This window comes from Lactuca sativa, chromosome 4 (genome assembly GCF_002870075.4).
Source record: "Lactuca sativa cultivar Salinas chromosome 4, Lsat_Salinas_v11, whole genome shotgun sequence".
Classification (NCBI taxonomy): domain Eukaryota; kingdom Viridiplantae; phylum Streptophyta; class Magnoliopsida; order Asterales; family Asteraceae; genus Lactuca; species Lactuca sativa.
This window is the reverse complement of record NC_056626.2, coordinates 25,213,957-25,238,666: the sequence shown is the minus strand read 5'-3', so window position 1 is coordinate 25,238,666 and position 24,710 is coordinate 25,213,957. Positions and strand designations below refer to the sequence as shown.

General features: G+C 36.4%; 1 long non-coding RNA gene across 1 annotated transcript; it reads right to left on the bottom strand.

The window, feature by feature from the left end:
* Positions 1 to 19,016: 19,016 nt before the first annotated feature.
* LOC128133791 (uncharacterized) lies at positions 19,017 to 21,032 on the bottom strand. The gene is made up of 2 exons (XR_008232091.1): positions 20,467 to 21,032; positions 19,017 to 19,313 (listed from the first exon to the last, which is right to left on the bottom strand). It is a non-coding gene; the product is annotated as an uncharacterized LOC128133791 (long non-coding RNA).
* Between the last annotated feature and the right edge of the window lie 3,678 nt (positions 21,033 to 24,710).

Genomic DNA, 24,710 nt, shown 5'->3' with positions numbered 1-24,710 from the left:
TATCTTAGTGTGGATGGTTCTTGACAGGTTAGTGACTTTAGTATTTTAGTGAAAAGAGAATTATTCGTATCCCATACTAATATACAAGTTATATAACTAAGAAATCAACGACAGTCGGACAGATAACTACTACCCTAAGCCCACAATCAAACAAGAACAGGAAATAAGGCGAGATATCGGTCCTAAGTCCTCCAAATCTTACTTATATAAATATATCAGAGTTGTTACATTTTATAAGTAAATTGATTTAATAAAAGTATTTTCCAAAAGAACATTTAAAATCTGGCTTGCTGTCCAAAAATAGTTTTGAAAATGTAAAAACCTGTTTATAAGGCATAGTGATAAATCACATGTGATTTGAACTAAGGATAGTGAATCACATGTGATTATTCCTCGTAACGTGGAAATTCATTCTGTAAAACTTTCCATAAACATATATAAGTAACTTGTATCTCCCCCCTAAAACATTTAAAACATTTGAAAGGTTCATTAAAGGGGTATGAACTCACCTGAATTCGCGTAATTCGGGTGAATCAGGTAAATCGGGTAAAAGTGTCGGTTGAGCGTTTGGTACCAAATAACGACTTGAGCGCCTTTTAGGACCCTAATGTCATATGAAATATGTATTTTACAAGAAGTTAATCATCTTATGCTTTTCATTATAGTATTTGGACATTCTAGCATCGTTTTCGGAGTTTTAGGGCCTAGAAGGGGTTCCCGGGAGTGGTACAAGGCCAAGAATGATTTACGGGAGGGTCCATGAGCTCACTCCCTTGGAGTTTACGGCCCAAAGGCCACTCCTTGGGAGTTTACGGCCGTAAGCCCCCTAGGCTTGGCCGTAAACTCATGTGGTCCTCCCAATTGTATGTTTAAGGCCTTATTTCACTTCCTTACTTTAATGGTATGTGCCTTGGACCAATATGGAGGGATTAAACTCTTATTTTTGTGACATTTTGGGGAGTTTACGGCCAAGGCTTGTTCTTAGGCCGTAAAATCCATTTAATCCATCAAAATGGTTGTTTAAATGGTACAACATGTTTTCATTCACCTTAGATAAATCCTAGAAGGCCTTAAAATGAGTTTTGGGACAATTTGGCATGAAAATTGGGGAGTTTACGGCCCAAGAATATCCTTGGCCGTAAACTCTTCATTTGGCCTCAAAATGGGAAGTTTAATGGTACAACACACATCCAAGGGCCTTAGCTAAATTCCTTACATGCATTAGAGAAGTTTTGGGACTTGTTTGACACAAAAACTTGGGTGTTTACGGCCCAAGCTTAGCCTTGGCCGTAAACTCCTCTTCTTGTCTTCAAATGATGTTGTTTGATGCATTTAAACCTTCCTTAGTGTCAAGTCTAAATCACCAAACACCTTAGATGAGTTTTTGGGGCCTTAAACAAGGATTTTTGGGGTGTTTACGGCCTAAGCACAAGCTTGGGCCGTAAACTCCTTTTTAAGCTTCAATTCCTCGTGTTTTAGTGTCCAAACTCTCCTAGGTATATGCCTTAATTAGTCCATAAGCTTAAAGGAAGGGAAAATGAGGTTTTTGGCAAGTTTCTAGGGGTTTACGGCCTAAGGGGCTTCTTAGGCCGTAAACCCCTTTTTGGTCCTTGATTTCTATGATTTTGGCCTCTAAATACAGTGAAGTATGTCTAGATTAAGATAGGGAATGAGTCCTTACGTTTGGAAGCCGGAAATTCGCGGATTTGGGGTCGATTTCGGGTCTAGAGAGAGAAAGTAGTGAGAGAAAGTGAATGTGTGGTAAAAGAGTGTTCAAATGTTGTTTACACTCTTTTCATATGCCTCGGGTATCGCACCCGATACACGGCTACCCGATGCTTAAAGTTTAACAGGGTTAAAACTTTTTACTCGGGTGAAGTGGTTGAAAAAGTAATATAACTCTATTAGGTTAAACGGGGTTAACACATACGAGTTATATTTCTTATGATAATATCAAGACATGCATATAACTAGATATTCGGTTATTGACGATTCCAAATATTACAGAAAATAACGTATAGTGACGCATTCCGTTAGTGAAAATGGGATTTGTAACGGGAATAGATTTGGGGTTGTCACACATGATAACTGAGATCATTATAACCAGAAATGTAGCATGACATATGGCTAGTATCAACTTAATTACATCACTAATTTAGGTAGTTGCAAAAAGATGTAATTATCTAGATTAAACATGTTTTAACAAAAGCATCAATACAAGTTTATAATCTTAAACAAAAGGTAGCCAAATAACTTGATTAGTCATGCTTTCATCTGTATCCAACTTCACTTAGGTCCTACTTGAGTCTTTTTTTCCATTGTCTATCTTCTTTGCTCTTAACCCACCCATAACATCTTCACTTGATCCACCAACTGAACCTTGACTTGTTCCACCAACTGCATCTTTACTTGATCCACCCACACCACCTTGACTTGATCCACCCACTGCTCTCTGACTTGACCCCCCTTGCCCCTTACAAATGTTCTAGAGTTATGTCATTTGTTATGACACTTGGAACAAGTAACAATCAAGAATTTCCTAGATAGGTTTTTTGACTGGTTAGTAGGCTCATCTATAGCCCTCCTCCTCTTTTTCTTGGTCCTTCCAACCTACAAAAATATTAAGGAAATTTTAAAACTGGATGAATAAGAAACTATGTTAACTAACATTCAACTTACTTGTGTGTGATGTGTAGGTGGTATAAGAGTGGTTGGACATCTAGATTTTGGCCACATGCTCCTGCCATTGATTGGATCTATTTTGTTAGTGTACATTGCCCTCCATGTTTCTAGCTTATAACAAGGATGCACCCAATATTCAGGCTGTTGGATTTTTTCACCATTTTGAATATGTTCCCATATTGCACAAACTCCATGCCTGTAGACTATCCCTGTTATCTCCCAGTACCTACAACTACATGTACCCTCTTTCAAGTTGACCACATATTGATCAAACATCATACCAGTCACTTGATATTTTCCAGAACCACAGAAGAGTGCCCTATATTTGCTTGCAACTGTTTTGATTGTGTCAAGTATAGTAGTTGCAGTAGGGGTTAATAGATTTTTGCATTTATCAATTTCTTTTAGTACAATGCAATGTCTCTTCATCAAGTACACTCTTATGTACTCTAAACATGTAATTATAGGCTTTTCCCTTCCATGATCTAGCTTAGAGTTGAATACTTCACACAAATTGTTTAAAAGACAATCTGAATGGGCTCTACCTGAGAAATGGGACCTAGCCCAATGAACTGGAGGAATCTTACTTAGTCATTCATGAGCCTCTGCACTGAAATCTTTGAACTCATTCATTGTCCTTTCAAAGTGCCTAATGGTTGTATTTGTAGCACACCTCCATAAGTGATCTCTAAACTCTTCTCCCCTCCATTGCAACTTCATGTTTTCATGTATATGTCTCAAACACCATCTATGCTATGCATTTGGAAACACTTTTGCTATTGCAGGTATTATGCCCTACATATAATGTAATTTATAGTTAGTATTGTTACAAGCTTTAAAAGATACTTATGTTATATGTATTCATACCTTTTGTCTGTCAGATACAAAAGTAAAGTTGCATGATGCATCCAAATCCAAATCATCACCAAGGCATTCTAAGAACCATGTCCATGAACTTTTTGTCTCAGCTTCCACAACTATATAAGCTAATGGATATATTCCATTGTTGGAATCAAGACCTGCAGCTGTTAGAATTTGTCCAGGGTGTGGTCCTTTCAAGAAACATCCATCCAATCCTAATAATTACCTTTTTCCAGATTTGAATCCCAAATTAAGTGCTCCAAGACAAATGTATATCCTCTTGAAAATACGAGTTTGAACATCAAGATTTGGTTCATTACACACTTCTAGCTTCACTGTTGTACCTGGGTTATTGGTTTGTAACTCTAAACAGTAATCTCTCAGCAAATTATATTGCCTTTCGTAGTCACCATACATATGTTCCTTTGCAATTGATTTAGCTCTGAACACCTTCATTCTTGATATGCTTAATTCCAAATCCATTTGAAGCTCTTCTTGTAAGGCTGTTACTAGGATGCGAGGGTTGGAATCCACTTTTTGGAGAATAGTGCTTTCAAGATATCTAGATGTACATGCCTTCACATTTCTACTTTGTAAGCATAGATGCTCATCAATAACTGTCTTCACCAACCATTGTTCCTCTTCCGTAGATCTAGATATCTGAATAGCAAAGGACAAGAATCTTTTTGTGAAATTACAGTTTTGCCCTTCGATGTGGCTTTACTTACAGTGGAGGGCCCACCATTAGTGGAATCTGGAACTGTGACATCCCCATTTTCACGGCCAGAAAAGACCGATTTTGTTTATGCTTTATAAAAACCAGAGTACTTCTTTTAATAGAAATGTTGCGGAATTTGTTCCCAGAAAAACATGATAAATACGTTATTAAAACATTTTCGAAGAAACGTATTTTATTCATTTTAAAACGTTTGGGATGTCATCGTTAATACAGAAACGTAAGCATAAACAGAACTTACATTTATTTACACTAGTGATCTACATCTCTTTAAATCTCTCAGTGTAATGTGACTTCATATCAACACCTGTGATATAAATAAACTGAGTGGGTCAGGTTGGAAAACCTGGTGAGTACACAGCGTTTTCATCCCACAATAATATAATTATTATGTTTAAACAATCAAACAATTAAACCCCATTACCCATCCCCATTATATTCTCTATTCTTAAGGATCTACCCTAAGAATCAACTTATTCCTCGTTCATTCGTTCCTAAGGATCATCCAAAGGAATCGGCACGAAGTCCATCGTTGTCATGGTTTACACAACGGGCACTAAGTCTGCATAGTCGTCAGGGTTTAGGCACTAAGTCCGCATAGTCGCCAGAGTTTAGGCATCAAGTCTGCATGATCACCAAGGTTTAGGCACCGAGTCTGCATGGTCACCAAGGTTTAGAGTACACCGGGTGAACACATCGTTCACAACACATACATGTTGCGAGCCTGCTAGTGTTCCACTGGACTGTCTAGAATAGTCTGTGGTTGTCATCCATACTCTGCTGAATGACGGGGACATCGTTTGGGAAAAAGGTTTCTCACATTGTACACCTCTCACCCATACCTCATGGTCTATATCACCTCTCAACTCATCGTCCAACTCATATTTCATCTATTATATCTACCCATGTTTTACCCCAACATTTTCGTAGATATAAAATACATATATAGTTTAAATCATTTAAAACATGTATAAAATCTTTCACCGAGCATAGACAACAAGTAAACAGACAATATGCACACATAGCACGTAGTAAATACTTCATATCTATGTGTAAGTTGAAGAGGACCATGCACTCACCTGAAAGGTGGTGATTCAGCACTCAGACAGCGCTTCGATACTCTCAAAACAATTTTCCTTCGATAAAACCTAATACCAATACCACTAGGGTTTAGTCTAACGATAACCGCGGCAAATTAATAGTCTAGCTATTATTATTATATAAGCGTTAAATAACACTCAATATAACTTATAATAATAGCCCAAATACTCATTATAAGTTCATAATAACGTTACTATATTAAAACATAAGCTATACTAAAGATAGGGTAGGCATAACTCACTTACAACGAGTTTTCTCGAAAACCGGGCTTCGCTGGAGCAGCGTTCCCGAGCCGAAAGGCTCTTTTCCTGGGACTCCGGGAGCCTCGGGGCTTCCTTCGGGTGCTAGGGGGTTTACCTAGGCTTTAGGGGGGGTTTGGGAGGCTAGAGAGAGAAACTAAAGAGAGAAAGTGAGTTTGGGAGGTGTGAAGAAGAGGCTAGACCCGACACCTCTATTTATAGTGAAAATATATGATGGACTCACCGAGTAGGGGGACCTAATCGTCGAGTTGTTGCATGTGGTGGCCTTCTGGTGGTGTCACGTGTCCAATTTTGGTGGTGCCACGTCGCCCCCTATCGCGTATCAGCCTTCAAACTTAGAAAAATCATAACTTTCGCATACAAGCTCCGTTTTCGACGTTCTTTTTTTCAACGCGTAGGTAAAATCAAGATCTACAACTTTCATTTAGACTCCGTCGGCTAATTCTCGACCGATCTCAAATTTAACAGTAGGAGGCGTTTAGACTGTTAAATGACCGCGAAGAATTCGTAACTCCTTCATACGGACTCCGTTTTCGTCTATCTTTTTACCGTTGAGTTCCTATTAATGAGATCTTCAACTCTCATTTAGGTCGCGTAAGCCAAAAACCGCTCGAACTAAAATTCGAGTTTCGGGCCATGCACTGCTAAGCTGAATCTTAGAAAAATCATAACTTCTTCATACGAAGTCAGATTTGGGCGTTCTTTTTATGGATTTTCTCGGTTTAACATATTCTAAGACTTTAGTTTAGATCATTAAGGCTAAAAAGTCCTCCATCGTAAATTCACTATTTACGTCTCCCGGTGTTATGTCGATTTTGCCGTAAAACTTCGGTGGGTCATAACTTCTTCGTTATAACTTGGATTTCGGCGTTCTTTATATGTATGGAAACCTTGTGACATATACTACAACTTGGTTCAAATTATTTATTCTAAATAATATTTTGTCGAAAGTCGTTTTCGACCCCTATTGCCTCTAAATTGACTAGCCCGGATCTACGGGCGTTACAGGAACCACCCCTTTACACTTGACTCTTACTCTCAATTTTTCATTTTTTTCCATGTGTAGGGCCCTCCTTGTTTTTATTGAAATCATCTTCACGTGACCTTGTATATCTTTTTTGGTTTTAAAAGCTTGACCCACAAAAAATGTTGTAACATGAACTACCCCAAAAGAACAAGGCACCTTCTTGTTCAGGTTTTTTAACATTCCCTTCCTTAGGTCTTCCTCATATCCTGAAATTTCAAACTCATCATTATTGATCACACCTAAATCATCATCTTGATTTAAATCTAATTCTATGTTTGGACCTTGTCCAAGCCATTCAACCTCATCCACACAACTGTGAAACTCTCTCATATCAACCTCCCAGTCATCTAAAATAGCTTCTGGGTCAACAATGTAGTCAGAATCATCATCTTCTTCTGTATGCTCTTCTAAATCATCTTTTGAATCCTCTGTATGCCCTTGTTCATCTTCTTCATCATGTTCTTCTTCAGCTTCAACCTCTCTTTCAAACTCACCCATATTCTGATATCCATCACTACTAAAAGGCTCAAAATCATCTAGCATTTCCCTATGATTCTGGTAATTAATATCAACTGTAATTTCTTGCATTGTATTAGTTTCTTTTGGTACAGGGAAATACGAATCATCCTTAAACTCATTAACCATGTCTTGTTTGTTTGGCTCAAAAGGAACTAGGGACATGGAAAAATCATACACATCATCTTCTCTCTGAGCTTGATAAGCTGATTCTTTAAGTGAGACATTCATGTCTAATTTCTTGCTACACGAACCAATTCCCTTCTTCTTAGGCCTAATCCTATTAAGCTCACGAGAAAGATCATCATCCAGTTGCTCAATAACAACTTTACTTGGGGACATGAAGTAAGTATGAAGTCTTGTAGAACCATGTTCAACATACACATTAATCACTCTATTTTGAGGGACAAATTGAGTCATAGATATAACGTCTTGATCATTTCCTAGAGCCTTCAATCCAAAATCTAAGTCTAGATTAGGAATTCTATAATGATAGTACATTGTGTCATCCACAGAATACCTTATCTCACGAATCATGTCATTTAGATCATGAACTGAAAAAAGATCAGTGTCAACAAAGTCATAGAATGCCAACCTTCCCTCAACGTACTTTCTTCCTGGGAACTTTGAAAAAAATCCACCATGATAGTAACGACCCAATTTTCACGTCCAAAAATTTCGTTTATAAATCATTACTTGGAAATCATTAATAATTAAAACATTGTATAATTAAACCATTTCACATTGAAAACCAAATTGAAATCCACAACATTTAAACAACCAAAATATCAAAGTGTCAATCCCAGAATAAACTCATAACTGCGGAAACAAAAGTGTGTGTGATATGCTGCTACCGAGCCTGCTCCTTCCCCTTGGTTGAAGAGGTACCTGAAACAACAACTGAAAAACGTAAGCACAAAGCTTAGTGAGTTCCCCCACTGTACCACATACCATAATAATCACATAACATACATCTATCGTCAGGCATATCTGGGTGCCCGACCTACCCCTTCGGTCCTCTCGACCGGATATTGCCTAGCATACCTGGGTGCTGGCCTCCCCTTCGGTCCTCTCGACCGGATACTGCCTAGCATATCTGGGTGCTGGCCTCCCCTTCGGTCCTCTCGACCGGGTACTGGAGACTACTTCTCCCCTCTACTACTACCACATAACATGTACCACAGTATCAGAATCTATCTAGCATGGCTGGGTATAACTACCCCTTCGGCCCTATTGACCGGATGTCTTGGGGACTATCTCCCCTACTACCACTAACACATAGCATCACATCATACTAGCACATAAGCATGGAATAGGTAGTAGTAACCCTAGATGAATATCACGGAGACAATCATCCACATACAACTCCTACTGGTGGGCCGGCATTGTGGCCGTAGACCCACCGCTACTGGAAGGTAACTCACCTCGAAGTAGCTGCTGATCTAGTCGGGAACTGACTGCCTACTGCTGCTGTTGCTACTCCGGAAATCCTCCGGCTGTAATTCCCACAACATACTCAATCAATCACTGCTAACTGTCCTTTGGGTAAAATGACCATTTTACCCCTGATCATGTCATAAGTCAAAGTCATAGTCAACTTTCAGTTGACCCGACTCGCCGAGTTGGCTCTCCAACTCGTCGAGTCCCTATCCAATCGATTGTCCTGGATCCCATCCCTACTCGTCGAGTTAGACGTTGACTCGAAGAGTTCTCCTTCTAAACTGAGGTTCAAGTCCTTCATCCTACTCGCCGAGTTGTATGAACAACTCGCCGATTTCATCTTCATCCGAAGAACACATATGCTGCGACTCGCCGAGTTGTATGAACAACTCGCCGAGTCTGTTCTTGATCTAAGGAGATTGCCTTGAACTCGCCAAGTCAGGGCATTGACTCGCCGAGTTCCTCCATGGATGAGTTTGGCTTCCAACTCACTGAGTCACACCCCATGACTCACTACTCCCACTCAAACAACGAAAAGGGGACAAACTCGGAGACTCGCGAGCAAACTCGCCGAGTCAGATGAACGACTCGCCGAGTCGTTACCATGCAATCACTATATGCTGGATTCTGCTTGAATCCAGCTTATGCTATCCACAGATCTGGGTTCCTAGAGCATGAATAACACATAAAGTTTCCAACTTTACGTGTAGATATTCACCAATGAGAGTTTTAGGGTTCAAAATGCACCAAATGAGTAGATCTAGGGTCTTTATGCAATATGGGTCCATAAAGGCAGTAGATCTGAGCTCCTGAAGCTCAACCATGCCTAGATCTAGAGGCCAATCAACTTATTACGAATTATATTGCACATGCAAGCTTGGGGAAGGGCTCAAGAAGGACTTTAATGGAGTAACAAGCATAGAAACAGAGGGAAAACGAGTTATACCTCCAAGAAATTACTAAGAGAACACAAAGATGCTTGACTTCCTTCCCTTCCTCTTGATCTACTCCTCCTCCTTCTCAAAATCTTCAAGAAAACACACAAAAGGCCTCAAACTCACAAGAACAAGGGGTTAGAACGTATGGAGAGCTCCTGAGGGTGAAGGGGGCTGGCTTGGGGCGGAAATGAGGGCTTAAATAGGGTGCAAACCCCTGAAACTTAGGGTTTCATCAAACAGCGGTGACTCGCCGAATCCAGGATATGGACTCGCCGAGTCGCCAACTTAAACATGTCCTGGGTCCCGTCTCTACTCGGCGAGTCGGACCTATGACTTGCCGAGTCCAAGGCTAAAAATGGAAATTACTCAAATAAGATTTACGTACCAGGAACCATGTGCTACAATGATGTATCTTTAAAGTGAAGAAATTGTCGTGACCATCTGAAAAAGAAAAATGATGAGCCTTGAATATATAAACCAAGAAACACCAAACAAAAGATGAAACAACTTACTAAAATCCTTATCAAGGTCGGGTGCAATCGTATGAGGACCACGTAAATTCCACATACAAAGTACCATTTTCAGTTGATAAAACCTAAAATCGGATGGGAGGGATGAAGGATGAAGATCGTCAAGATGATCAGTAAGCTAAGGTGAAGAGGAGATGAAGGGGGTTTCTTGGACTCTGCTTAATGAGGATAGGTTAATGACGTATCGCTGCCTAATCCATCTTAAATGAGCGCCAAACGTAAAAAGACAAATATACCCCCAACTTAATGACCCCAAACGGCTACAAATTGACGGTGTTATGAAAAAGGACCTCCAATGCAACTTTTACAGACCACAATGGCCAAATTCATCAAATCTAAAGTGTATTCATATATAAACTAAATTTCAATATTAAAATAATATCTGTAATTTTACTTATAAAATTATGTTTTTTAACTTTTAACATATTATACTTAATTTATTATTGTTAATATATTGTTGGATGTAAACCATTATCATTTTAAAGGTATAATTTTTGAATAATTTTTTATAAAATACTTAAATTATTAATTAAAATATAACATTATAGGCTTAACTTAAATATAAATTTTATTTAACTTAAACAATACAAAGATTATTTTATAAATAGTTAAAAGTGATAAATTATAGTGTCTTTCTAATAATGATTGTAAGTTGGTTAATAAGGTTAAATAAATATCAAACCTAAAGTGTGATCATAAATAGACTAAATTTCAATTTTAAAATAATATCTTTACTTCTATTTATAAAGTTATGTAATTAAATTTTAACATATTATACTTAATTTATTAGATTTAAATGTTGTTGCATGTAAACCATTATCAGTTTAAAGCTACAATTTTTGAACAATTTTGATAAAATACTTAAATTGTTAATTTAAATATAACATTACAATGTCAACTTAAATATAAATTTCAGTTCCACTAAAAAAACCAAATAATATTTTGTAAATAGTTAAAAGTGATAAATTATAGTGATAAATGCAAAAACTAAATTGTAATATCAGTTTAACTAAAATATTTCCTAAATATATTTATATAATCATTAAAAAATTTCAAATAAGTAGCTTAAAATAACTTATAATAATAATAGTTAAAAATAACTCTATATAAATGATTATATTGTTACCTTTAAAATCAAAAAAATAATGTTTGATGTTTTAAATAATTATAATGATAGAAATTAAAACATTAAGCAAATAAAATTAAAAAAAATTAGTTAAAAATAACAACTATAAATAATATTAAACCATATATAATATTTAATTTTATTGATGTGTAACTCGCGAGTAGAAGTCATTCAAATGATTGAGATTATGACGTTATAATAGATTTATATCTTATCCTATAATTAAAAATAATCAATATATTATATCAAATTAATATACGAATTATTATATCAAATTTAACAACAACGTTAGTGTTATATTTTAAAAAATATATATTTGTAAAAACTTCATCTATATAGGTGTTTCTGTGCATTTGAATGTCAACTAAAATATAAATTTCAGTTCCATTTAAAAAAACTAAAGAATACTTTGTAAATAGTTAAAAGTGATAAATTGTAGTGATAAAAGCAAACACTAAATTGTAGTTTCAATTTAACTAAAATATTTCTTAAATATATTTTTATAATCGTTAAAAGTTTCCAAATAAGTAGCTTAAAATAACTTACAATAACAATAGTTAAAAACAACTCTATATAAATGATTATATTGTTAGCTTCAAAATAAAAAAACAATGTTTGATGTTTTAAATAATTATAATGATAGAAATTAAAACATTAAGCAAATAAATTTTAAAAAATTAATTAACAATAAAAACAACTATATATAACATCAAACAATATATTATATTTAATTTTATTCATGTGTAACTCACGGGTAGAAGTCATTCAAACGATTGAGATTATGAAGTTATAATAAATGTATATATTATCATATAATTCAAAATAATCAATATATTATATCAATTTAGTATATACAAATTATTATATCAAATTTAATAACAACGTTATTGTTATATTTAAAAAATCATATATTTGTAAAGACTTCAACTATATAGGTGTTTCTGCGCAACGCGCGGGCATTCGCCTAGTATATATATATATATATATATATATATATATATATATATATATATATATATATATATATATATATATATATATATATATATTAAAGTTAAATGAGTTGACAGGTTGAAAATGGGTTGATAATTTTTATACAATCCAACCTATTTAATTAAATGAGTTAGATGAGTTGACCAATTTAAGTTAAATGGGTTGAAAATCTCAACCCAACCCGCTAATTTTGGGTTGGGTTCGGGTTAGGTTGACAGGTTGGATCGATTTTTGTCAGCTCTAATCACAACCACTTCCAATCACCTTATATCACCATCACAACCTCCCTATATCACAATTTAGGACCGTCCTATACGACATTTGTGACCCACAAACACAACAAAAACCACTTGATTTCACCACCATAATATACAACTATTACCACTACAACTATCATTACAACCATTGTTGTTGGACTTAACAACCACAACCATCAAACCCATCATTATCGCCGCCAAAATGTCACCCAACAACTGTATATCACCACCACGACTATCCTATTTAGAAAAGCACTTATGTCCCCACCATTTTCATCACTCCATCTTTTTTCAGAGTGTCTTCTGCCTCTACTTATACACTTTCGGCAACCCCATTTGCCTCCTCCATTGCAAATGTGAGGTCGACGACGGAGGTGAGGTGGAGGTGTGGCCGGTGATGGCAGGTGATAGAGGATGAGTGGATGCTACGATTCACGGTTGATAAGAGATTTCAAGTTTAGTTTGAGGGCAAAAAAGTGTTTTTAAAGGCATTTAATAGAGCTTTGTAGCAACCTTAGGGACCACGGGTGCACCTTTTGGAAACCGTGGAAACCACAAAGACTAGCCATGCCCAAAATTCAAAAGTTAGACTAAATTTGCATAAATTACATTTCTGGTCTTGTAGTTTTTAAATTTCAAAATTACACTTTTGGTCCGTGTATTTTTTAGCTTGCAAGAAGGAATTAAGCAAAAGATGCTTTCGGTCCCTATAGTTTTAATTCTTCACAATTACGTTTTGATCCCTAAAGTTTTTTGTTTGAATGAATTATATTTTTGGTATTTTTGTTTTAATTTTCTAAAATTATGCTGGTGCAGTTTATAATTTGCAAGAAAGAATGACTTATACTTTTGGTTCTTATAGTTTACAATGTTTTGCACTTTAGGTCCATGTTTTTATAATTTTACAAGAAGACTAAATTACAATTTAGGCCCATGTGGTTTTTATAATTACTTATTACTATTTTTAATAAATGGACTATGTCTCTTAAATTACACAAGTAATCTTACATACCAATCTTTTATATTATTTTATTTAGCAAAAGTATATAATTAATAAACATGCGGGACATCACTAGTTATATTCAAACTATACGCAAATGTTTATGTCTATTTTATTGTAATTGATATATAACTCATTATGCTGAGATTCGTTAACAGTTAGATAATAAAATAATAAAATAAAATCTATCTGCATAAACATTAAAAAGGGAGTGTTAATCGCCAAAAAAACCAAAACCGGTTGGGGATTGTAACCACAAATTTCTATCATAATTATCATGAACGAAATCAAGAATCATTCATTTCGCAAAAAGACATCAGTGGCATTGCTTTATCGACATTTACCATATAGTTTGACTACTATGGTGAAATTACTATGATTTAGCAAAATTTGAGGAAATGACTACTGTTGCCAAATTATTTTTAGTAAAATGAATATTTTTGGAGCTAAGTTTTATAAAGGTTTCATGGAATCATATGTTTTTGTTGAAAGTAAATTTGATGGTTACAAATACCACAATCATCTTTGATACTTTTAGATGCAAACCTAGATATTCTTCTTTATTTTCATATATATATTTTTTTTAAAAGACAAAACTACAAATTTGATCCCTGTGGTTTGTAAAAAACTTTGGATGGAATCTAAAAAGTTTCAAACTTGCATGGAAGGTTCAAAATCAAAAGTTTTTGATGAATTTGTCCCAAAATCAGAAATTTTCGGTGAATTTGGTCCATAATGAACTTGAAATAATGATTTTTCCCTTTTAATACTTTTTTTTATTTTTTATATTTATTTTAATACTTGTTAAATAAAAAAATGGGCCACCCCTATTGTCCACTTCCCTTCCCTCTCTTTTTAACCTAACCCAAGTACTTATTCATCTTCAAGAAACCCAAATCCATGCTTCACTCTCGATGCCTTATTCGGTTATTCCTTCATCAGACAACCATCGACGGCCACTGGAGAACATTCTTCCTTATACAACACAAGTGGCGCCGCCATTTCCGTCTCTTCCCTTCCCTCTATGCCAATATCTTCCTCTCCACCGCCATCGAGCTTCATCTGCGTCATTCTACTGTCAAGCATTCTCTGTGTTGTTCTCTTCCCCAATGATGAACATGAATGCTGAAATCGTTGTCTAATTCGTGGTGGGTAATATGATTGGATACCAGAAGATGAAAAAAGGATTTCTTGCCTCCAAGATTAGTAATTTTGGTGTTGATCGCATAAAACAACGAACTCATTTCCAGCACTTTGAATCATCTCCTCACCCTTCCGATAGAAACCCTCTTCATCATATTACTGTGGATTCTTAGGGTTTTTGCTGTCATACCTCTATTGTTTCACACAATCGAACAATGGGCAGAAAATCCAGAATCTCAAAACAAGAAGGTCACCTCTTCTTAATTAGACTTTCATTTGTTGAGCATTTTTTTGTCATACCTGTGTTTTTTCACGAAAATGTGGTTTATGATGACCAATCATTATCAAATAGTAATTTTGGAGGAAGAAAGATTACAATGATATCAAAATCATTAACCATGAGCAGCGATTTCAGTTTGGGATATGTGTTTACATACTTTTTTTATTATTCTCAGATGCCTTGGAGTTGAACACAAATCACCTTGGAGATCTCGGTTGTGGCAAGGGGCTTTTACTGAATGCAAATCACGTTGATGAAGAGCCTATTTTGTTAAACTATTATTTTGCTTCAATCTGGGTTTTTTTTATCTTATTTGCAGTTGAAAATGTGAGGAAGACGATAATGAGAGAGAGAGAGAGAGAGAGTTAAACAGGGAGAAAGTGAGTCAAAGAGAGAAAGGGGGTATGATAAAGTGGGGTGGTAAGGTTCTGTTATTTTCTATCTTTTAATAATTATTTTAAATACTAAAATAAATAAAAAAAAATGTAAAAAGAACTAATAAGGGCCAAATAGTCCTTTCAACTTTTTTAGGACCAAAACCACAAGAAATTCTTGATTTTGGACCATTCATGCAAGTTAGAAACTTTTTGGACCATATCCAAAGTTTTTTTAATACCACAGAGACTAATTTTGCAGTTTTGTCTAAAAAAATGGGATATATACAGTAAAGTCTCAATATTTTCATCGATTTGACAAGAAAGTCCTAAACTTTATTTTTTTGATAGTAAAGTCCAAATTACCGGCAGTTTTTGACACTTTTACCCTTTTTTCCCGATTAGCCGGTAATTAAGACTTTTTTGTCAAAAAAAATAAAGTTTAGGACCTTATTGTCAAATCGTCAATTAGGACTTTACTGTTAAAAAAATAAAGTTTAGGACTTTTTGTCAAATCGTTGAAAATATTGGGACTTTAGTGTATATATAATTTTTTTAGTTAGAAATCTAATGGTATGATACTCTTTAAGCATAAGAATTATTGAAACCTTCACTAATCTGCTAGATCCTATTGAAATCCTTAACGTTTACTTCTTGTTCAATCGTTTTTTTAATCTCAACAAACCAACATTGAAAAAAATTGAGATAATCAAGAAAGAAAGAAAGAAAGAACCAGAGTTGTTTTGGCTTTTTGCAGCCCAAAAATTGGAGAAATAAGAAACTAAAAAAACGAAATTGCCCTTCTCCACATTCACACCCTTTTGAGTACGCATTTGTTGTTTGTGTTTGTATAAAGTCAGGGCAATTTCGTTTTTTTAGGTTTCTAATTTCTCCATTTTTGAGACTGCAAAAAGCCAATACAACCATGGTTCTTTCTTTCTTTCTTGACTATCTCATTTTTTTTTTCAATGTCGGTTTGTTGAGATTAAAAAAACATTTTAACAAGAAACAAACGTTAAGGATTTCAATAGGATCTAGCAGATTAGTAAAAGTTTCAATAACTCTTATGCTTAAAGAGTATCATACCATTAAATTTCTAACAAAAAAAATTATATATACATTAAAGTCCCAATATTTTCAACGATTTGACAAAAAAAGTCTTAAACTTTATTTTTTTAACAGTAAAGTCCTAATTGACGATTTGACAAGAAAATCCTAAACTTTATTTTGTTGACAAAAAAGTCCTAATTACCGGCTAACCAGGAAAAAAGGGTAAAGGTGTCAAAAACTGTTGGTAATTTGGACTATACTGTCAAAAAAATAAAGTTTAGGACTTTCTTGTCAAATCGATGAAAATATTGGGACTTTATTATATATATCCCAGTTTCAGCCTTATTATTTTGCGAGATATGATTTCGTTTCCATAAATGTGCAATGCAAGATTTTTTCTAGTATATACTATTAAGTAATTTCACAAATTTATAGACATTTTTCAACGGAGTGAGGGAAATGATTTAATTAACCGAGAGATTTCATATAAAAAAAAAAAAAAAAAAAAAAACTTCTTTTGCAAAATACCTATTATTTTGAGGAGTATGGTTCAAGCTTATTATTTTTTTAACGACAAACCCAATCTACTTCTAAACTATTCGTGAATTCTACTTATGTCTACAACAAGATATGAACCAATGACTTGAGGAAAAAATGTAACACGACCTGGTACAATAAATATATTTGTGTTATAACAATAGTATTCATAAAGTAAAAAAATGCTTTTAATACTTAGTGAGAAGAATAAATTCATAAAGTCAAGCAAATGACAATACATATTAAAGATTCTAATATTGTTTCGTAAAATATGAATTTTGTTTCAATAATTGATAAGTGAAAGATTTTTTATTTTTTTTATTTATTTTTTTTTTTTTGTAGACAAGACCATTTAAAAAAATGGTTAACCGTATTATCTGAGTGACCCATGTCAATTCGTCATAATGTCTATGTTGGTGTCAATCACAGAATAATAGCAATATTTTGTGTGTGCACTAGACCTCTGGTGTGAATTTTCACTTCCCAACCACTAGACTCTCATCGTAAAGACAACCAATACTATTTATAAAGGTTTCATCGAATCATATATTTTTGTTGAAAGTAAATTTGATGGGCCCCGTCCAACACACTCATCAGGCCCCGCCCGACACACATACAATACATGCAAGAGTCACACAGAAAGCTAGCATTTTAGTAACAATAACAAGGGCCGACATTGGTACCTTTAACGCGCCCAAACACTATGAGAAGACTCACCTTGATTAGCTGATAAACAAATAACACTTGGGCTACTAAACCGCAAAATTCACACACTAAATCACAAATAATAAAACCTAAATTAGCAATTAGGCCATTAACTGAAATTGAAAGTCCAAATCTTTATATAAAGGGTAAAAGACCCTTTTGCCCTTCCTACCCTAGGCGCAACAACCCATGGACCAAGCCCAATAGTCCTAAAGTCCAAGAAATGGCCCAATAAGGGTTTTGGTGAGTACGCCTCACGTACCACCAGTTACGCCCCGCGTACATGCATCACAACAAAGGAATCAGGGCTCAGATGTGCTACGCTAAGCGTACACCTTGGTACACCAATCCTTGGTACACCAATCGTACTCCTCAGAATGCCAAAACTCTTTATTAAGCACTTAATGCTTAAGTCCAAATGCCCAAAACCCAGATCTTGCTCAAAGGAAACGTATTAAATGATAAAGTCCTTAACTTAATGCCTTTGCATGGCTCTAAGAGACTTAAATAAAAAATTTAACATTCTACTTCCATCAAATGATCATTAACTCATGCATGGTTGATCTGAAAACATCAAGATGCAAACTTTATGAGTTATGAACCTCATGAATATCAAAAGGATAACTCAAATCTCCTAGAGTAACATTTACTCACAAGAACTCACTCATGGGACCAAAATGTGATCAAAACTTAACTAGTCCTAAATCTAAGCATGGGATAGCCAAGGTCAAGAATTTATACCTTTACGAAGCTGAAAAGGATTGATGGACTTTGGATCTACTAGCTCCTACTGAAACATCCCAAAAACACAGTCTGAAAATTTCGTTTGATTTAATAATAAAAACCATAGTCGATAAACCTCATATAAAAATGATAAGCAATGTATCTCAAAATATCATAACAACTGTCAAGTATAAACATCCCAGGCTGAACAAATGGTGTGTGCACTGCAATCTTCCCGAGCTCCTCTTTTGAAAACTGAGTGCCTGAAACCAAAACTGAAACTGTAAGCCGAAGCTTAGTGAGCTCCCCCAAACTACCACATACCATATAATAACATATAAACAAATATTGGGCCTTGCCCACTGCATCGGACCGAAGTCCGGAAACTGCATCGGACCGCAGTCCGGAAACTGACCAGGGCCTTGCCCTCTGCATTGGATCGAAGTCCGGAAACTGCATCGAACTGAAGTCCGGAACTAACTGCAACAGACCGAAGTCCGGAACTAACTGGGACCTTGTCCCCTGCATCGGACCGAAGTTCGGAACTACTGCATCGGACCGAAGTCCAGAACTTACTGAATCATAACATAGCATAACATGTCAACTAGCATGAACACATATACTGCATACTGCATCGGGACAGAGTCCGGAACACATAACACAAAACATGCTTGAATCACAAAGACATCAAGCACCCTAACTACTGCATCGGACCGAGGTCCGGAACTAACTGAACATAGCATAACATAATCATAGCATATAACATGAACACATATATTGCATACTGCATCGGACCATAGTCCGGTACACATAACTCATACCATGTCTGTATCACAAAACACCAAGCATACTGAACTACTGTATCGGACGGAAGTCCGGAACCACTGCTAACTAAACGGGTCGGCATTGTGGCCATAGACCCGTTCCTATTGGAAGGAAACTCACCTCATACTACTGAAGTCCCGTAGACACAATTCTCATACTGCTGAAGTCCCGCAGACTCAACCCTAGCTGCTGGATGACAGATTCCCGAACTGTCAACACCAAAATGACACCCAATTAATAATTGGGTTCTAACACATACTATAAATACATACTTGGATAATTACTACATTACCCCTAGCTTGGCTTACCCAAGCCCAAGGCCCAAATCCATAGGCCCAAAGTCAGCTAGGGATCAAAGCCCAACATATGGCCCAACTTTCCAAATTGGGCCCAAATCTCTACATGGACTTCCCTTAAGGCCCAATTGCTCAGTCCAGTCCAACATGTCTCATTCTAAGGGCCCAATATCATACAACCAACTAGGCCCAACTATGGCCCAATTTTCTAAATTGGGCCCAATCCTTCATATGGGCCTTACCCTAGAGCCCAACTAATTACTCTAGTCCATTTGATTATTCTTGGATGGCCCAACACAAAGCCCAAGTGAAATTAGGGTTTCACATCAAATGATAACTAGGGTTAAGTGTTTCTTACTTAACCCACTAAGGACTTAACACATTAGGGACTTAATCCATTAAGGACTTAATCCATTAACTCCATTATTGCTTAGATTAATTTCTGCCAATGATTATTATTAAATATTCACTTATTAAATAATTCTCGTGTGCGTCCTGATAATTTCTCAAATATTAGGATTTTCTCAATTAGCCCATTAAGGACTTAGTCCATTAAGCCCTTTACTTTACTAGATAAATGGGCTGGAATAGTTTGGGCTTAATTCACAATCCAATCCCAATGGTCCACAAGTGGGCCCAATAAGTCTAAGGCCCAATTACTCACAATTAGGGTTTTCTAAACCCTGATTAGGGTTCCTCACCCAAACGTGGCCCAATAGGCCCAAAATTAACCTCTAAGCCCATTAGGTTTTTGCTTGTGGGGCACCACCCACTACCACCTCAGGTAGTGGTGGTCAATGGCGGCACATGGCAGCGGCCACTACCTTACGGTGGTGGTTTTCCATTTCTTTTCATTATTCTTTTGGCAATTACAGTTACAATGCTTTATACACACACACTAACTAACACACACACACACACACACAACCACCCTAGTAGTGGCCGGCGGTGGTACAAGGCGGCAGCCACCACCTCATGGTGGTGGTAGTGGCTTCCTTTCTAAATCCGGCTAGACTAAACACCCAAACACCACTAAACTGCAATAAACACACACACACACACATACGATTTCTGCTTGCAAAACGAACTCAGCCACCTCCCCTTGGTGGCATACAGCGGCGAGAACAATTGATTCACGGTGGTGGCAGTGGTTCCTTCTTTTTTTTGGCTCCCAATCTCGTAGCAACACACTCCAGTAGGCCGAACCCATGAATCAGTGAAACACTTCATCGACGGAATCGACATCAACGACGCTAAAGGCCGGAGATGGTGGCGGAGATCGCTAAATGAAAGCCACTAGCGACGGCGGAGTGGTGATAGTTGACGGCAGTACCCCACCACGACCATGACGACGTCACATCCAATCGATATCGACGACATGGCTGACTGAATAATAGAAGAAGAAGAAGAAGAAAGAAACACGCAGAGGCGGCTCAACGGCTGTTGGAACGATCCCAGCAGCGGCGGTGGTCGGAACGGAACCAGTGACAGCAGCACTCCGTACTTGGACTTCGACGATCCTACTTCGGTTGTTCGTGACCTCACTGGCAACGGGTTATGGCGGTGCTCAGCACACTAGGTGGCTCGTGATCGGAGAAACAAGGGAAGGTCAGCGATGACGGCTGGAGCAAGGAAGATAGGGGGGGGGGGGTGTGACGGCTGCCTCTCCCTCCTTAGGGTTAGGGTTTGACAAGGGTTTTATACCTGCCTCCAATATAACAACTTTCCTATAATTACAGTTTTGGTCCCTCCCCATGGAATCTTTTCAACTTACATCCAAAACATACCAAACAAACCCTGCCCCCATAAATCTTTACAAACTGAATCCAAAACTTACTTTTTAAACCCTGATCCCATAAATTCCTTTCATAATAGATCCCTAAATTACCAATAAAACCTTAAGCCTTCAAATCTTTTCAATTTAAGTCCATTAATTACCAAACGCACCCTGACTTCTGTAATTATGACTTTTAACTCCTCAAAACTAACGCCTCGCTCAATTATTATTCATTTTAGGGCTTCTATACATTTATTTATTTATTTTATAAACGGGGTGTTACACCTACTTGATCAATTCTCCTTCACCATGCTTATTCTACTTCTAGATACACCAAACACACATAAGGATCAACTCTCTCTAGAAAATGATTAGGGTTTCGAGATAGAGCTTAAAGGGGCAATGGAGGTTGATAATGAGAGAACCTTAGGGCATAAAGTTGTGTAAATAGGGTCTAAACCCTAAAAATCAGGGTTTGACCCTGACTACGTACGCCCAACGTACTACACCTATGCCCAACGTACGTGCACATCCCTCACTTTTTCATTTAAATTCTATTTGTGACCATTTTGCAAACAATTCTCATACCAAGGGTCAAAGTGTAAAATACCTGAAAATCGAGTGTTATACTAACGACATGGATATTGAGATATCGATCTTTATTTCAAGATTTTACAAGCAAAAAATGATCGTAGTCGCACTATAACTGATTATGAAGCAAGGTTTGTATTTGATTTTAGGATCTCCCTTTGATCCCACCTTTTTAATCTTAATTTAATAGCCAAATTTATGGTCTGCTAAACTCTAGTAAATTTGTCATTTCTACTAAAAATTCCACTGCACAACCTAATTGTCTATTCAACTTGAATCTGAGCCTTAAAAATTCGTCAATTCAACTCCAAATTGTGCATTGCAGAAAGTCTCATAAAGTATCACAACTTCTTCTATTCATATCGAATTAGACAGAACATACAAAATGCATGTTAGTCCTTTGTGATCTTGTGACTTTCGTTGTATATGGTTAAATTGATCTTATTTCTTTTTTTTTCGATGAAGATTTTTTTTTTCAAATTTGTTATAGTCTGCATATATAATAATGATGGTTACTGCTTGAAAAGTTAAAATTGATTCCACCAATTATGTTTTAAATCAATACAAAATTATAATGAATATTACACAAACAAAACCTTACGGATAATCTTGAATTTAACCTTATATCTCTTAATTAACACCGATGTTTATAATATTTGTAAACCTTATATTTCAAAATTGCAATAATAAAGTTAATACCAAATTTCACAAATGTTCCTTGTGGTTTTCAAAAGTGATACTTTCAAAATATCCTTTGAAAACATTACACCAACGATCCCTACGGTTTTAATTTTTACATGATTGGTCCCGTGATTTCGTTTTGTTACAAATTTCATCTAAAATTACTATTTTGCCCTTGGTAAAATATTTATTGGTTTTATTTTTTATATTTTAATGTAAATTAATTAATAAATAACCCCTCTCGTATTAAAACCCTTCCATCGTTCATGTGTGTTCACCATGTCTCCTTCAAGGTTGTAGTGTTGAACCAAACCCACCAACCGCTGGCGCTGCCATTCGCTATCATCTCTAACGTTCTCTATTCCCTATGTTCTTCTCTAACATGGATTGGTGATGCAACCATGGAAGGTTGAACACTGTATCTGGTTTGTCCGATGGTAGTGGCTAGGTTTTCTCGCTAGTCATTTTGTAAGGTTGAAGGGAAGAACCACTATCATTGCTTCTCGTGAAGGAGGAGTTGGGTACCTATGTCATCCTTCCGTTGGAATCGACAATCGACCCCCATAACTAACACAAGGACCTCTATCTCCATCATCACTTCTTATAACATCGCATGCGACATCCATTGTAACGCCCTATTCCGAATCGTTTTCTAATGTGGACCGGTGACTCGAAGATCGGGTATCATAAGGCTTAAAGCCTTTGGAAAAGAGAGATTTAGACCCATTTAGGGTGTGGTTAATGTAGGTTAGATGATTTGGGAGTTCGCTTTGTGTTTTGGAGCCCAGTAGTATAACCGTAAAGTGGCAGTTTGGGCTTTTTATGAATTCTGGATTTTTGTTCAGAAAGTTTTAAGGTGTGGATGAGTTGATAGAAGTGTATAGCTTCTCGTTACCTTTCCATAGATATAAGGATCGTCGGAAGCGGAGTTAGAACGAAGAAGTTATGGCCTTCGGAAATTTGGTAGTTTTAGGGTTAAACCGAGTACGTGGAGAGTACACAAGTGTACATAGGGCATACTAGTGTTAAGTCCAGTACGCAGGGCGTACATTGGAGTACGTTGGGCATACTAAGCAGATGCATCGCGAGTGTTCTTTGGAGTACGCGTGGCGTACCAGAATTACATGACGTACTCTAGTCAGACCCAAACCCTAATTTAGCGTCTTAGACCCTATTTAAGCTCCTTAACTCACCACCAAACCCTATTATCTTCAGCCTCCATCCCTTTAAACCCTATAAATGAAACCTTAGCCCCTATATGAGTGGTTTTTGAGCTTTCGGTGGTATTTCATGCTTTTTAGTGTTCATAGAAGAAGAAGGAACTTCTTGGAGCAGTGTGGAATTGCTTAAAGTATTTGGATCCAGGCTTGTTACATCCTGATTTACCTTTTTAAGGTAAAAAACTCACACCTTGATGATCATATTGATGGGTACTGAGCACTACAACATTCATATGATGTACATGCAACCCTAATGCTTTGGATCTAGGTTTTTCTCAAGTTATACATGCAAATAATTATCCAAAGCATAAAATCTAAATCTAGCATACATAATTTTGAAATTGAAGTATATGAAAGGGTTTAGAACATTACCTTGCTTGTTATATAGCAATAACAAGAACCACCTTGTCCCTTGAAAGCTTAGTGCCCCAAGTGTTGTGTGACATCCCCATTTTCACGGCCAGAAAAGACCGATTTTGTTTATGCTTTATAAAAATCAGAGTACTTTTAATAAAAATGTTGCGGAATTTGTTCCCATAAAACATGATAAATACGTTATCAAAGCATTTCCAAAGTAATGTATTTTTATTCATTTTCAAAACATTTGGGATGCCATCATCAATACAGAAACATAAGCATAAACAGAACTTACATTCATTTACACTAGTGATCTACATCTCTTTAATCTCTCAGTGTAAAGTAGCTTCGTATCGACACCTGTGATACAAATAAGCTTCAGTGGGTCAGGTTGGAAAACCTGGTGAGTACATAGGGTTTTCAACCCATAATAATATAATTATTATGTTTAATCATCAAACAGTTAACCCAATTACCCATCCCCATTATCTTCGTTATTCTTAAGGATCTACCCTAAGAATTAGCTATTCCTCGTTAATTCATTCCTAAGGATTATCCTAAGGAATAGGCATGAAGTCCATCGTCACCAGGGTTTAGGCACTAAGTCTGCATAGTCGCCAGGGTTTATACAACAGGCACTAAGTATGCATAGTTGCCAGGGTCTTTCAGGGGACATCTGGTGAA